Source organism: Glandiceps talaboti, chromosome 17 (assembly GCF_964340395.1).
Source record: "Glandiceps talaboti chromosome 17, keGlaTala1.1, whole genome shotgun sequence".
Taxonomy (NCBI): domain Eukaryota; kingdom Metazoa; phylum Hemichordata; class Enteropneusta; family Spengelidae; genus Glandiceps; species Glandiceps talaboti.
The window spans coordinates 17,562,629-17,577,564 of NC_135565.1; the positions used below are offsets into that span (position 1 = coordinate 17,562,629).

General features: G+C 36.2%; 1 long non-coding RNA gene across 1 annotated transcript; it reads left to right on the top strand.

Annotated features, from left to right (window-relative positions):
• Positions 1-405: 405 nt before the first annotated feature.
• Positions 406-14,627, top strand: LOC144448693 (uncharacterized). The gene is made up of 3 exons (XR_013482117.1): positions 406-537; positions 13,096-13,279; positions 14,272-14,627. It is a non-coding gene; the product is annotated as an uncharacterized LOC144448693 (long non-coding RNA).
• Positions 14,628-14,936: the final 309 nt, after the last annotated feature.

A 14,936-nucleotide genomic window follows, 5' to 3' on the forward strand; every position in this document is an offset into this window, starting at 1 on the left:
ACAATGCCAATAGGCAATCTGAACATAGGACAAGCATATGAAAGGTAAGCTTTAAACTTGATGTTATTACCTCTTAGATCGAGTACATGTCAAATATACTAATCAATGCAAAATAAATTGAAAACCTCAAATCAATGTGTACTTGAGTGTGTCTAAGATGCATTAACATGTTGCTTTGGCAACGAATGTGTAATATTGGTTGCTAGGACTCTGCTAATCAAATTTCACAATCTACGACAAAGTAACAACATTATATATTAATGTATGCATGCTACGTAGATTACCTCTTGGCCAATCAACTGTGTATGATGAAGAAGCGTCAACCACTATCTGTGGATGTCACTGTTGCCACACTGTCGTCAAAATGTCTTAATAATTTACGTATGCTGTATAAAAGGTACGCCAATAAGCTGACGACGCAGTGTTGGCATTTTTCTCTACTAAGACGCCAGGACGAGAAGCAAGTTAAAATTATTGATAAAGTCAGTCAGTAGCCGAGGGCCAACCTTGTCATTTCACCTCAAACCTGTACTTAGGGTAAGTAACATTTTGCGATCAATATATAACTTTTACCTGTGTCGCATGTTCTTACTGACTTCGGTGAGCCGAATGATAACAGTGCAGATGCTTTACACTTGCATTAATTCGGTTCAAGAACATCAGAAATGTTACGTTTTAGTTTCTAATATATGCATCGCTTGTGAACAGTTTATCCAACTATATCATATACACGAGATAATATACTGCAACTTGACACCAGGAAATATATAGGAAATGACTCTTTCAGATTCGTCACTTTCAGAAGTTGCGTTACAAGTGCAAAGTACTGTACTCAATCAATCGTTTATTTAGTACTGTTGGCCACCAGCCAAAACATACAAACCTTAAATATACAAAAAAGAACGGATCACTAGAAAATATCAAATTTGTCAGACCCTTTGTATCTCAGAGTTTCTACTAGCATCTTTTCTAAGTTTAGTAGCATAAAATATATATCTACTAAGTTGTCTGAAAGTGTCAACCTTTCGAGACGACAGAAGTAAGACAAATTTGTGTTGCAGTGGGGATTATAAAAGTAATTGGCAATATATTTTCCCTTATACAAGTATAAAATGGACATATAAAAATGTATAAGTATAACGTGCAAAATACTGTAATTACACAAATGTACGTAGGTGTAGATACGCCCTGAAATAATAGGCCAAATACAAAAAAACTATGCCGTTTTGCGTAGGGCTGCCAACGACCGTTTAGGGAAAGGAACCGTAGGTCCATTCTAAAAATGGAAAAAGTATAATCTTCGGATGCCGAATGCAAATGGGACTATATTGCGACAATGTCTATTTCTTTTGGATACTTTTTACTAGTAGTGAAACGTCTTTTTAAAAGATTGTTTTGTTCTCCTTAAAGCGTAGGTTAATGTATAATTTTGTGGCTATGGATAGTCGAGCTCAGTGATTATGAATGACAAAACCTTACTCAGTGTTGTCGTCAGAAATGTTTGGTTACAGACATTAAGGTTTAAAACTGAGCGTCGATACATGTTTGGGATGTAGATATGGAGCTACAAAACTACTGTCGTCAAATATTTTGTCGTTTATTACGGTTCTAAAGCAGTTGCCATAAATTTCCGTTAGTAAACAGATATTAGAGGTAAGAAATCATTCTTGCACTTATTTTCCACTAAAAGTTATCGTTATCAAGTGTTTTGGAAATATTTCCTGTCGGGTACCTATCTGATATCCCTTTTAACATTGAATACATGGACAACAAACATGCGGTTAAAACTGGTCGCGACAAAACTTACTTTCTTTTGAATTCATTATTTTCTTGCAAATTATGTTTTTGATCTCGAGTAGGGTTTTAATATTGTATTGGTTATTTGAATACCGGCCAACTTTCTTTCACATTTTAGGATACTTGGTTCACATATACAAAATACGATTTCAGGTACATAAAAATGATTCGATCTTGTTATTACTTTCGCATAAAATGTAATGTTTTAACAGTGTCGAGATGTGTAAAACCGTTTGAAGTCAAAGTACAAAATGTTCCCTTTTTGTGAATTCATGCTAAATATGAAAACCTCTTACCTTTATTTTATGAGCCCATAAATAATTATATCTTGCATAATTCTAACATCCTTTACTTCAATTAGAAGGACGTTTGAATTTTTCAAAATTAACAGTTTGTTCGAATTATTAGGGCGGAAATGGTACGATACTTATGAGATGGGTCTAGTTCGATGAAGTCAGATTATTTCGACCGTTCTGTTCTGTTCCCTGTTTCATGTCGTTGTTTTAGGTGAAACCTGTAATTGCCGTTTACAACGAAAGTCAGGAAAGGGATCCTGCAGACGAAAATTTCTATAAATCTATCTTATCAGTTTTACGTTTGGCCAGACTACCTTTGTTTGAGTACCGTGTCTACCCATGACTCAAAATAAAAATAAATTATATTTTCACGCATTAAGAATAGCACTCTGATAATCATTCTGTTTGTAATTTATGCAACAAACTGTGTGTGTTTAGTTTGGGGTCTTCTTAGAAAGTTGTATTCAACGACAATCAAAACCAAATTATATGTGTGGTTGTCTGGTCACAATTTAGCCCTTCAGAAACATGGGACACCACTCATTGTTTTTACGTGTAGTTTTTGACTCAACACATTATAGAAATGTGCTGATACATGATATGAATTTTATATCAATTTTATTTATTTGTACAAATTCGGCTGAGTCCATTCCTAGCAACGTGATGACATTGCATTATAGAATGTTTTCAAATCATTGAGTCATTACGCCATATGACCAATTTCATATCATAATAATATAGTTTGTATTATTCAATATGTTTTTATCAAAATAGAAGGAAGAATTGTGAGCCGGTATTTTATATAAAGTGAGAAGACATAATCCAAGTGGATTTAGCAAATTACCTACTAAAATAACACAATGTGTATGTAGGATATGATTGGGGATAATCCTCCTGGCTTCAGTAGAATGTCTTATAAGTGACATAATGCGAGAAATTGCGATTGAATCGCCAGACATATAATAACGCCAATAAGTTTGCTCTATTACGGAAGTAAAAAAACAACATATAATCTAAACGAGATTACAAAGGTTCTGCTCATTACCTGTTCTTAATAATGTACTCACAAGTCTTGAACTTAAAAATCCAATTTTTGAAATTCGTCGGTCGATTGATGAGGAGAGCACCTGCCAGATGCTTACAGGTGCTTAAATTGTACTTCAATCGTCTAGCTTTGTATTGCTAAAATTGATTATGGTCCGAACAATACATCCTCATTGCTGAATATACAAAAGCTTTGTCATGCATATAAAATCCAATCCAATCCAATTTCCGAAATGTTGACACTAATCAATGGAATTTTAAGGTCAATAGCAAATGGACTTCGGACACTGACTCTTGTTGTCATTATATAGGATAAACAGATTTGCGTGCTCAGAAGGGAGTAATCCAGTCGCACGGATTTCTGTACCGGAAACTTGTAATTACTTCCTAAGGATCATTAAGTTCGCGATGGCAAATTGTTATATTTTGACGCCATTTCATATGTAAGACTGGGCTGTCTAAAGGCCACTTTAGTCAAAAACTATTTCCTGTTGGAAGTAGCTTAACAAGACATTTTTTGTTGTTAGCCAACTTTTTGGTATTTTAGGAACGGAGTCTTCGATCGAATTGTGTTTTTTATGAATAATAGACTTTCTGATGCATTTCAATTTTATTTTGGAATGAAAACTTGGATCTAATTACGATGTGCGCTTCAGCTGCACTAACGCTAGACCACTCTATTCCAAGGGATTTTCCACTGGGGGAAAAATAAGAAGAAAATTCCTACGTTTTTTACTTTTTGGTACCAATTAACTTTATCTTGACATAAAATAGTGGATATAGTTCCACTTTAAAGACAGAACTGCCTTATATAAAGAGGATTATGGCTAATCTATGCAAATGCGGGAAATTCAAACTGCTGTACAGAGCACTAGCTTCTGGGTCTTGTTTTCAGCATTTTTTCTGTGCTTCGAGAAACACACAGGTCATGTATCATGTACAAATTGTTTGTGAATGTCGTAGGATGGTAACTTGATACACAAATTAGTTGAAAATCAGTCTGTTTGTTTCATAGAATGAAAAATCCTCTCCAAATGAGACAAATTCCCCTGCAAACAGCTGCTTAGATTGTGTGTCATTCAGGATTATTCAAATATGCGGCTTTTGCATGTGAAAAACCCAGATATAGGGAATGTTTATATTTTGGTGATTACTTGCCAGTGAGTCATCACAAGTTCTCCACCTCCAAACATACAGTCAGTCATATGCAAAAATGGTCCCAGGCGCCGCCAGTTGCATGTTTAATAAACATTATCACAAAAGTCGATTCATAGCTATAAAATTGTCAGTTTAGCTCTGAACAACTGAACAGCATTTCAATTCCCAATGTGAGACGATTGGAGACAATCTGAAATGGGTTCAGGAGTTATCACCACAACTTTTCGACTTGGTATGGTTGACATATGACTGCGATTCTAATTCGCTGAATGTAATCATAACCCGTTGTATATGTGAAAATATATATAGTCATATCACATTTTCCATTCGCAAAAAAAACATCGCGGCGTAAAAGTCTCAATTAATTCTGGGTAATATTGTTGGTCGAGGAGTTTATCTTATCCTTCCGTCATAAAGTTGGTTGGGGAATATAGAAAATTAATACCAGTCCATGGAAATGTCATATTTCAGCTCCTTCATTTGATTTGCCATGAAAAGGATGACGAATGACATAAATATATATATATTTGATAGCCTAGATGAAAATGTAGTCCTTCTTTTGTATAACAAAAGAACACATAGCTGTTATCATCGTCACACGAACAAAACACACAATATTAATATTGTTCCATTAACGAAATTACCAGGCACGGAAATAAACCAAGATAATTCTATGAATTCATTATTGATTATTTCCTTCAAAAGTCAAAGAGTAACATCGACACGACAATGTTATAAACTAATAATTCATTAGTATATACTACTTGGAACTATTGAAAATGGTACAAATGCAGTTTGTAATTTAGAAATTCCCATTTTACTTTCCCATCAACAACAGGATTTCAGTCTCAAATAATTATATGAACACAATTTAATTTTCCCCGTAACTCTTTCTGTATATGTATGTATGTATGTATGTATGTATGTATGTATGTATGTATGTATGTATGTATGTATGTAGAAATGCTTAAGGAACTTGTTAGACAGTCCGAATAAATAGATGTAAAATCAGACGTTTCGAATAAAAATTCTTTTTCAAGGTATTTATAGGCAAGACATATTAGGTAAACACTTGAATATATCTGAATGTTATGGAACAGAATGACAACCGCGAGTGATTAACGGTTATACGTCTGGAAAGTTCTAATATCTAACCCAATAGAACACTCCTGAAATATAAAGTAAGCGTGGTTAGACTGGGAATGACGTGAATAATCTATTAATTCCACGGGGTTCCAAACGTGTATGTATGTATGTATGTATGTATGTATGTATGTATGTATGTATGTATGTATGCGTGTATGCATGTATATGTGCGTGTGTGGGGGGGGGTAGGTAGGTAGGTAGGTAGGTATATGTGTGTGTATGTGTGTACGCATGGTTTACGAAAGACAGCCATTGCCGCTTGCTTTGATTTGTGAAGCTATTATGGATGGCGATCAAACTATACTATCTCCCTGTTGATTTTTTCTAATAACGAGTTTCTAGCCATGCACAGTGTGGGCCATTAAAGGAAACTAAGTTATAAAGAGCCCTCAATAATTCATTATTGCTATTAATGAATGGTTTGTATCTTTGTATCGGCTATTGTTGAAAGATAAACAATTATGTTATTTAAAGGGATCCTGGCAAGCACTCCTATTTCATATGTAACTGTACATTGTATCTACCCAAAGACATCAACTTTACCTTAAATATAGACACACCCATTCGATGCCATTTCATTGGTCAATACCTTAGCAGTGTTACATCAAAGTGACGTATATGGTATACATGATACAGAATCGTACATTTCCTGTTCGACATAATCTTATTTGTTAATGTTGCCAATTACAACATGAAATTTAGGGCGATTACTGTATTTTCTTTCTGAACACACGATCAATGAAGCCATTTGTAAATACTCAAATACCACAAAGTTTGTGCAGGATGTTTGATCGCTGACCGGCGGACAGTTTGGGAAGCATATTTAAATCGATGATCAGTCAGTTTAAGACACATGTTTAAATGTATGATCCGTCAGTTTAAGCAACAAGTTTAAATCGATGATCAGTCAGTTTAAGCAACGCATTTAAATCTATGATCTGTCAGTTTGGGCAGCATGTTTAAATCTATGATCAGTCACCTTGGGCAAAATATTGAAATCGAAGTCAATGCTAAATAGTCCACCCACACACAACATTAGCTGGCAGTACATCTTAATTAACGGTTCTATATAGATTTGCGCCCTTGACTAATACTATTCATTAGGTTAATCTAACAAACGTTTTAGTAAATGAAATGTGCATATCCGACGATCTTTAATAAAGGCCAGGGTTTCAATTCCACATTTTCGCATTAGTCATAATGATAGGACCAGCCTATTACAGTTATGCACCGTCGTTTCCTTTACAGTTGGCAGAGAACCGTCGTTTACGCTTGCGCAATGCGTTTTAATCTTTATCCGATTTTGATTTTCCAAGTTACCTTGACCGATTACAAATATTGCGAACAACCACGATTGTAACAATGTGAATATGTCAATTCATAAAATGTCATTAATATATATCGAATAAGAAAGACAACACAAATACCGTTTAGGGAAACTTCTTACACAACGTTTCTAGCTCCGGACTCTTCATCGGGTGTACGTAAGATGGTTACCGATGATCTTTCCTAAACAAGCTGCAAATTGCACAGGTCATTTTTTATCCGGTTTTATTTACCTTTCAAGACAACATCACCTCAAGTCGGCAGGTCCTGGTCTCCCTACCATACCCACTATATACTAGTACCTAGACACAATATCATAACTACATAATCGTTATTGAAGATATGCTAACTGCAACAAAAACTAGAGGTAACTTGTCGATAGTTGAGTAAATGATTGTATTGATCGACATGTAAGAGAAAATGTAATAGACAAATTGAAGCAATACTTTGCTGTTTTTAGTATGAATAGTGTTAGCAGAAATGACTGCGGCGCAATAGCTAAACTGTACAAAGAATATATATTTGTGCTCAAGCTTAGGAATTAAGGACAGAGATATGTTGGAGATAGAAATAGGGTTAGACATCCTAGCAGAAACGTGATTTGTATCATCGTCAATGAATGTACACTGTTTTGTTTGCGTCCCTGATGGCAGGGAAAAAGAGCAGCGAATGAGATCGGACCCACTGATGCGATGGAAAATAAACCAATAATTAAGTTACTGCTTCATGATGGATTTGAAATGAAGAAACCGACGGCAGAAAACGCCAGAGGTAGAATTTGTAATCGTGTACATATTGATTGCATTGCCATACGAAAGACGTGTAACGTCAATTTTTATTGATTTAGAGACTAGTTATTGCGAGACGATTTACATCCAGGCATTAAATTTGACAGTAATAAATAAAAACAACTTAATAATGGCCTCTAACATGGAATATTTCAAAGCTGTGCGTACATGTTGGAATTCGTGCTAGACTGAAAGGAAATCACCATATGGGTGAAGGCTAACGTTAATTTGAAATAATAAGATTGTTTCTGGGTGTATTTATATGTTGTATTTTCTTTGCGCAGAAATGTATATTTAATACAAGATGTTGGAAGGAACTTGCCGACTATCACGAAGAATAACATCGCAGGCGGCTACCTATAAAGTGATGTGTAACAAAAGTTGATACAATTCCAAAAGCCATATCCAACTGCGATAATATGATTTCACGTTAATCATAAATTGTGTACTTTCTAGTTTAATATTATAGATTTCCAATTTTTTGTCGGCTCGTGGCATATCCGAAGTCCTATCATTTTCATACGTTTTCATAATTTCCATCACCGTAATTTGATCGCAGTGATTCCTTTTAAAACAATTTTCTCTATCTACTTAAAACTCGACAATTATATTACACACAGCAAGCCCTATCTTTTAGACGCCAACCCCTTTTAAGCGGCCTGGGAGATGAGATGGGATATTGTTTAGGAGTCCATTTCGTCTTTCAGGTACGCATTAATTTTCAGCAACATAGGATGAGAGATATGTTATTGTTCAACAGTTTAGTAATAACTCAAATCAAAGTTCTGTTAGTATTGATTTGTACCATCAAGACTCCCACTGTGAGAACAATGACAGGAAAACAAACGACTGTCATTACACCAACACAAGTGCTGGAGGTGAATGCAACTATTAGCACTATATCAAATGGCAGAGACAGCCATAGTTACAGGCAATTTGTAGATGTGCACTACTCGTGTGTAAATGAGTTAAAAGTGGGCGTTCGGAAGAACAGTTTGTAAATTGGATGTTGCACTGTACTTTTCAGACGAAAAAAATAACTCTTTTTCCTTTCTGCAACATACAATGTGGCAACGTTCCAAACATTGCCGGATGTGACGCCCGAAGCTAATTCGTTAGCTTCCGGTATACCCGCACGCTTTTGATGGGCCTTGGTGCCACTAAATCCCCAATATTGCACAGTTTACCATTGCATTTCACATGGGTAAACGCCCTATGCCGTTTCGATGTGCACGACGACGGTTCTTGTCATAAAATTAGAAGACTGATGGTAAGACTACTAGACTACTATCCCATGCCTTTGTTAGCCTGGTGCCTAAGCTGTTAGAATTATAAAACTTGCAGGCCCATGGTGCAATACTTAGAGACAACATGCAATTGTAGCTTTAGTATATTAGTAATTTGGACTTATCACATAATCTTCATCAAGCCTTTCAAAATACAAAATGGCATCCCAAAACTGGAATTTGACACTGTATAACACGGTTGTATGTCCTGTGCTTGACTTGAGATAATTGCAGTACAGGTTACATAGACAATTGGGTTATGAAATGGGAGAGACAGACAGACAGACAGACAGACAGACAGACAGACAGACAGACAGACAGGCAGGCAGGCAGGCAGGCAGGCAGGCAGGCAGGCAGGCAGACAGGCAGGCAGGCAGGCAGGCAGACAGACAGACAGACAGACAGACAGACACTATTCAGGGAAGAGTGAGAGACAACGATTACGCATATCAGTAAGATTACGAGATGGGTTTGCATCGTAAATGTGAAAATGAACAAACTGTCTTGTGCTTTCGAAAAAGTAATTTGGTGATGGTTGTCAGGTCGATATATAAGACTGCCTTTTTTTACCCCTGACTGACAGGCTGGTAAGTGTAGAAACTCTACCAATTTTGAAACTGTAGCGTTGCAGTCTAAATGTCTGCACAATAAAGTCAGAAGTCAATATTGCCTACTTTCACCGACAAATAATCAATTGAATGATCACAGCCTGATATTTAAATTAGCCATCTGTCAGTATTCTGTTTCACAATGATTGTAATAGCCATTGACATATATGCAATAAAACAATGTACTTCTGAAGTTTCAGTTTTTAAGGTGATTTCAAATTGTCTACAACGAAATTCATGGTTGTTATTACATGCTTGTTCAGGAGTGATTGATAGTTGACGACATTTTGAGTATCAACAAAGATACACTATATATTAGACATAAAGATTCATCACTTTGTGCTTATAGCTTTCAAATCTATTTCATGTTCTACATCGTCCATTCATTTTGTATACAACTCCCTGCTGAGCTGTAAACGTTGTGAGATGTACCGAATCAAATCCGTGGGTCGTGAATCTATTGAATAATATTGTAACGTGAGAGATATCATTCAGACTGTCGCTACACTAATAGCTTGCTTTTTGATATTGTGCGGATGTGTAGACGATGTGCAAAGGTTAAATGTTATATATGTACATGACAGAGGGTTGGGTAGGTAAAAAATTATCGGTTTCATGTGAAATGACAAGAACTTGCTCCCAATGAGGTTAAATTCAAAACCTTTGAATTCTATGCTTTGGCCCCAAGGTACCCTTTCGATAAAATTGTATGAAATGTGCAATGCTCAAAGGTGTTTCCATGCTTACACACACACTTCCCGTATATTCCTTATGACATAGCCAGTATCTAATCATCGCGTTACAGCGAAAATTGAAATATCGTTATGGCTTAAAGCCATAACAGAGTCGCCCAGAGCTCAAAATAGTTGACTTTATGTTATGTTTCCATAGTTTTTAGTGCATATAGCACCAACAACACATATAAGGTTAAAGTATTTTTTATATATTATTTTACAATATTCAGACATTCAAAGACAGTTTGTACAAAATCAAGAAGTCACATATTTCATGGGGAAAGAAAAATAGGGTGAAAACAAGACCTCCGTAGCAATGCTGTGTATGGTAGTTTGAATTTCCAGTATTTGCATAGATTACCCACAATGCCTTATGTACTCCTATTGTGTGTGTTTGATGACCAAATAGTATGTTGTACTGAGAGCGTTTTGTGAGTGTGTATTTGAGTATTGTTTGGAAAATGCTAGCACAAAACCGTGCTGTTGGTTGTTTTCCTAGGTTGAAATTCAGCTACAGAGCAATGGATATTTTCTTTTTTTTAATTTCAGGTTCACTTTATTGTAGCCACCTGGTTGTGCCCAATAATCATGATTGATCATTTACGTTGTTTGAAGGGAGTTGTTAATTATACTCGGTTGTATGTCCTTTAAATCAGGGTTGAGGGATGGGGAGGTCCTAACTTTGTTTATTCCCAAAAAGTCCATGCCCAGTATACAGTAGAGATTTATTATTTTAATAACTCTAGCTTAGAAAGGTCGCAAGGTGCAGAATGATATAAAATCACTTCCATGTTTCCAAATCACAAGAAATTACCTGTAGTGTCTGCCTAACTGTCACGCTGTCTGTCTCCCTGTCTCCATGTCTGTCTGTCTGTCTGTCCGTCCCTCCCTCCCTCCCCCTCCCCCCTCCCTCCCTCCCTCCCTCCCTCCCTCCCCCCCCTCTCTCTCTCTCTCTCTCTCTCTCTCTCTCTCTCTCTCTCTCTCTCTCTCTCTCTCTCTCTCTCTCTCTCTCTCTCTCTCTCTCTCTCTCTCTCTCTCTCTCTCTCTCTCTCTCTCTCTCCCTCCTTCTCTCTCAGGCTGTGTACGTCGTGTACAACGAACGCAGATTACATTTCAGTGACAACGAAGGTTTGAAATGACAATGTAACAGACTGAGTTATTTACGATGAATTACACCGCCAGGGTACTATGTCTGCACAACAGACAGAACGTAATGTAGACGTCCTCCCCGTTGACAGATGTTAACTCTAATTGAAATGATTGTATAGAACCGTAGATACATAGTCACGGAATAGTGATTGTCTTTCCCTTTCAGACATCACTTTCCTCTGAAATTGACTGCAGAAGTCCTATACCGTCAATAATTGTTTATATGGAAACTCATTTGATGATGTAAGTGGAATACTACGAACTGTCTAATAGAAAGGGAAATTGGCGTGAAATTGTGCTATCTGGCAGCAGTGTGATTTTACTATCCGTGTGCCTATCATGTTTGTTACTACGTTGCCAAGGTGTTGCCAGGGAGACCGAGCTATCAAGTATGCGAATGATATTGCCCTATTGATTTATATATGACGTTTCCGATTATAAACGGGATGAAAATCAAAAACAGATATTCAATAGTCTTAATATTTATATCTAGCTACTTACTGTCAAATTAAGACATGTTTCTATAAAGGCTTAACAACCATACTTTTACTACATAAAATTACTGTGAGAGAGGGCGCTCGTATCCTTGACTTCGACTACCAGCTACAGTCTGCAATAATCTATCAGTATCTCCATTGTACAAAACGTGGGCCTGGCCCATGGGGGCGCTATGCCTGTGGCCACTTTTATGGAAACACAATTTATAACCATAAATGAGAGTTCAATTCACTCTTAAAGAGATTCCGTTACGAATGTATGTATGTATGTATGTATGTATGTATGTATGTATGTATGTATGTATGTATGTATGTATGTATGTATGTGTGTGTGTGTATGTATGTATGTATGTATGTATGTATGTATGTATGTATGTATGTATGTACGTGCGTTCGTACGTGTGTATGTATGCATATAGTACACATTTATATTAAATGTGTCCATACATTTATAATATTGAAGCGTTATTTCCCACATGTTTGAGTTTGAAATGACGGCCGTTCTGCATAGTTTGGATTGTTCAGTGTTTTGTGGCCATGGTTACTATCAAGCAGACAAAATGGGAAAGGGGTTTATCTACTATGGTTCGACAGGTTATTGAAACTTGATTAGTTCAAAGGGACACAAAATATTTCTTATTTAAAATATACCATCATAAACTGAAAAACGGTACACCCAAATGAAACCTACCCCTAACTACACGAGCCTATGATGTGGATACAAAAATAGTCACACTCACAAATCCTATAAACAGAAAACAGAAATATCGCAACAGTTTGAAATATTCTTCCGAATCGGTATTTAACAGCTGAGAGGACATTATGCTCATACCATTTCAAACCTAGAGCAATAGTCACGTGACAGCAACTGCATTCAGTACATAGTGTGACGATTCTTGATTCAAAGTTTGTTGACACAACTGGAGGCCAACTGATGAAGAGTTCTCAGGTTTAAGTGGAGTTCTTTAATATTTACGCTGTATATAACACTATACAATAAAACATGTGTCACCTGAAACACCGTCGTCTGGTGCACCGTTACAATTTCTCGCGCGACAAAAATAAAATGCCGTTTACATTTTAATATAATTTGGGTATATCAACATTATTATCGCATTTAATGGATAAAATGGAAACAATTGAAAGATGGTAATATTTAATAAAAATGTCTCCAGTGTCTCAACTAGATCATATTTGTGCTGTAACTAAGTTTGCCATTTTTCTGAATTGCACATCACAACTGTCCCATTTTCCTCTATTTTCCAGATCGCACAGAAAATGAAGTTTGGAATCGTTTTATCTTTACTTGTAGCTGTAATCTGCATAAATTTGACAGATGCTGGACGAGGTATTGGGCCTGCGTTTGGAATTGGCAGACGAAGTGATGCACTTAAAACAGACACATCGAATCTGGGCATAAAGACAGTGTTGGCAATTTGCCAACTTGGAGGTTGGTATGGTGTTAATATTCACACCAGTTGTCATGGCTTCAGCAGTCCTCATTTATGTGTGCATTAATATAACGGACAAAAGATAATTAAATTACATTATTAAAACATCCAATACCTTGAGAATTCACCATGCTTATTAACAACTTGGATTTTAAACAAGATAAAACACGTAGGTTTCATTCACTCTCACGTAACAGTACGAGGCTGGCACCCATCATAACTTAGAAGGAAGTGACGTACGATCCTTGGTAGGGAACTTCCGTTAAACGTACGACTGATTGCTGTGTTACACAATTACAACAATAATAGAAACAGTCAACAACACCTTTATCGGAAGTTGCTTGGCAAGGTACAAACGTCACCTTCTTTGTGATCCATGCCAGCTCAGCATTGACAAGTGACAGTGAGTGAAACAAATGCATTTTATCTTGTTTAACGCCCAAACAGTTTTTTAATCATAGTGAATTCACCAGATACACTTTTGCTTTAAAGCCAAAATCGTTGTACCTGTACCCGACTGTTCATGATGAAGACTGCATAATTATCATATTTAAGATAATATTGGCTAAAGAGAAGAATATCCCTTCTGTTAGAGTCTAGATCATCGAAACTAATTAAACAAACGACATTAAAGATTGCGTGCAACTGTGATGTTTATAAATGGAAAGTTACAACATTCCACGATTTCCCACAATTCACTATTCAAGATGGAAGCTTGCAAGTGGTCATATAGGGCATCTGGCTATGTAACATTATTGTCAGTCTTAGACTCAGGACGATATAAAGTGGGCCATTTCCTACTCGTACATGACGTCATAGTCTACAATAGAGTCATATTGAATGATAATCGAAGTAATAGTGTAATGCTAATGAACATGACCGATTTTATGCAAATGAGCATGACGCAACTTATGCAAATGAGCGTAACGAACGTTATAAAAATAAGCAAAATGATTATTAACGCCACATTTCTATTCTTGTCATTCAACAGAGCCTAATTGCCGATCGCTAGATGATTACAGACAACTGTTCAAAGGGAATGAAGAGTTCTCAGAAGCTTTCAATGACCTCGTGACGTCATGAAAACATTGATTCAGCGATGAACGCAATCTACAAACCTATGTTTTTGTTTACATATTAAGCTCAGTGTATATTACCAAACTATAATTTCACTCTGTGACAATATTTTCAGTGTTTTGCAACTTCAAGCCATTATAGTTGTTTTATTTATAGCTGTCTGCATTTGACAAAACAAATTCATTGTATATTTAAAATCAAATTTAACAATTTGAACGGATGCCACGATTTTCATATATAGATCGTATGGAATAACTTAGAGAAACCAAAGTGACATATCTATCTATTCTGATTCTGTTATTGATTTTCATAGTTTCAAATAAATTGTAATATCTGAAGCAATGTCCATTTGAGTGTGATTAATACATGTTTACAGAGCGTAGAAGTGAACGTTATTTGGTCTTTGATTAGTAAGTTGACTAGCATATATCTGGGTATATATATATTGACATCTGCCTGTATTTTCCGTACAGTGCCCCAATTAAAATCTAAAGTCAGGTTTTATCTAATTGGGATTTTATTATTAATATACTATAACCTCTAGATTGATAGCAAGCACTAGTGTGGTGAATCCGCACA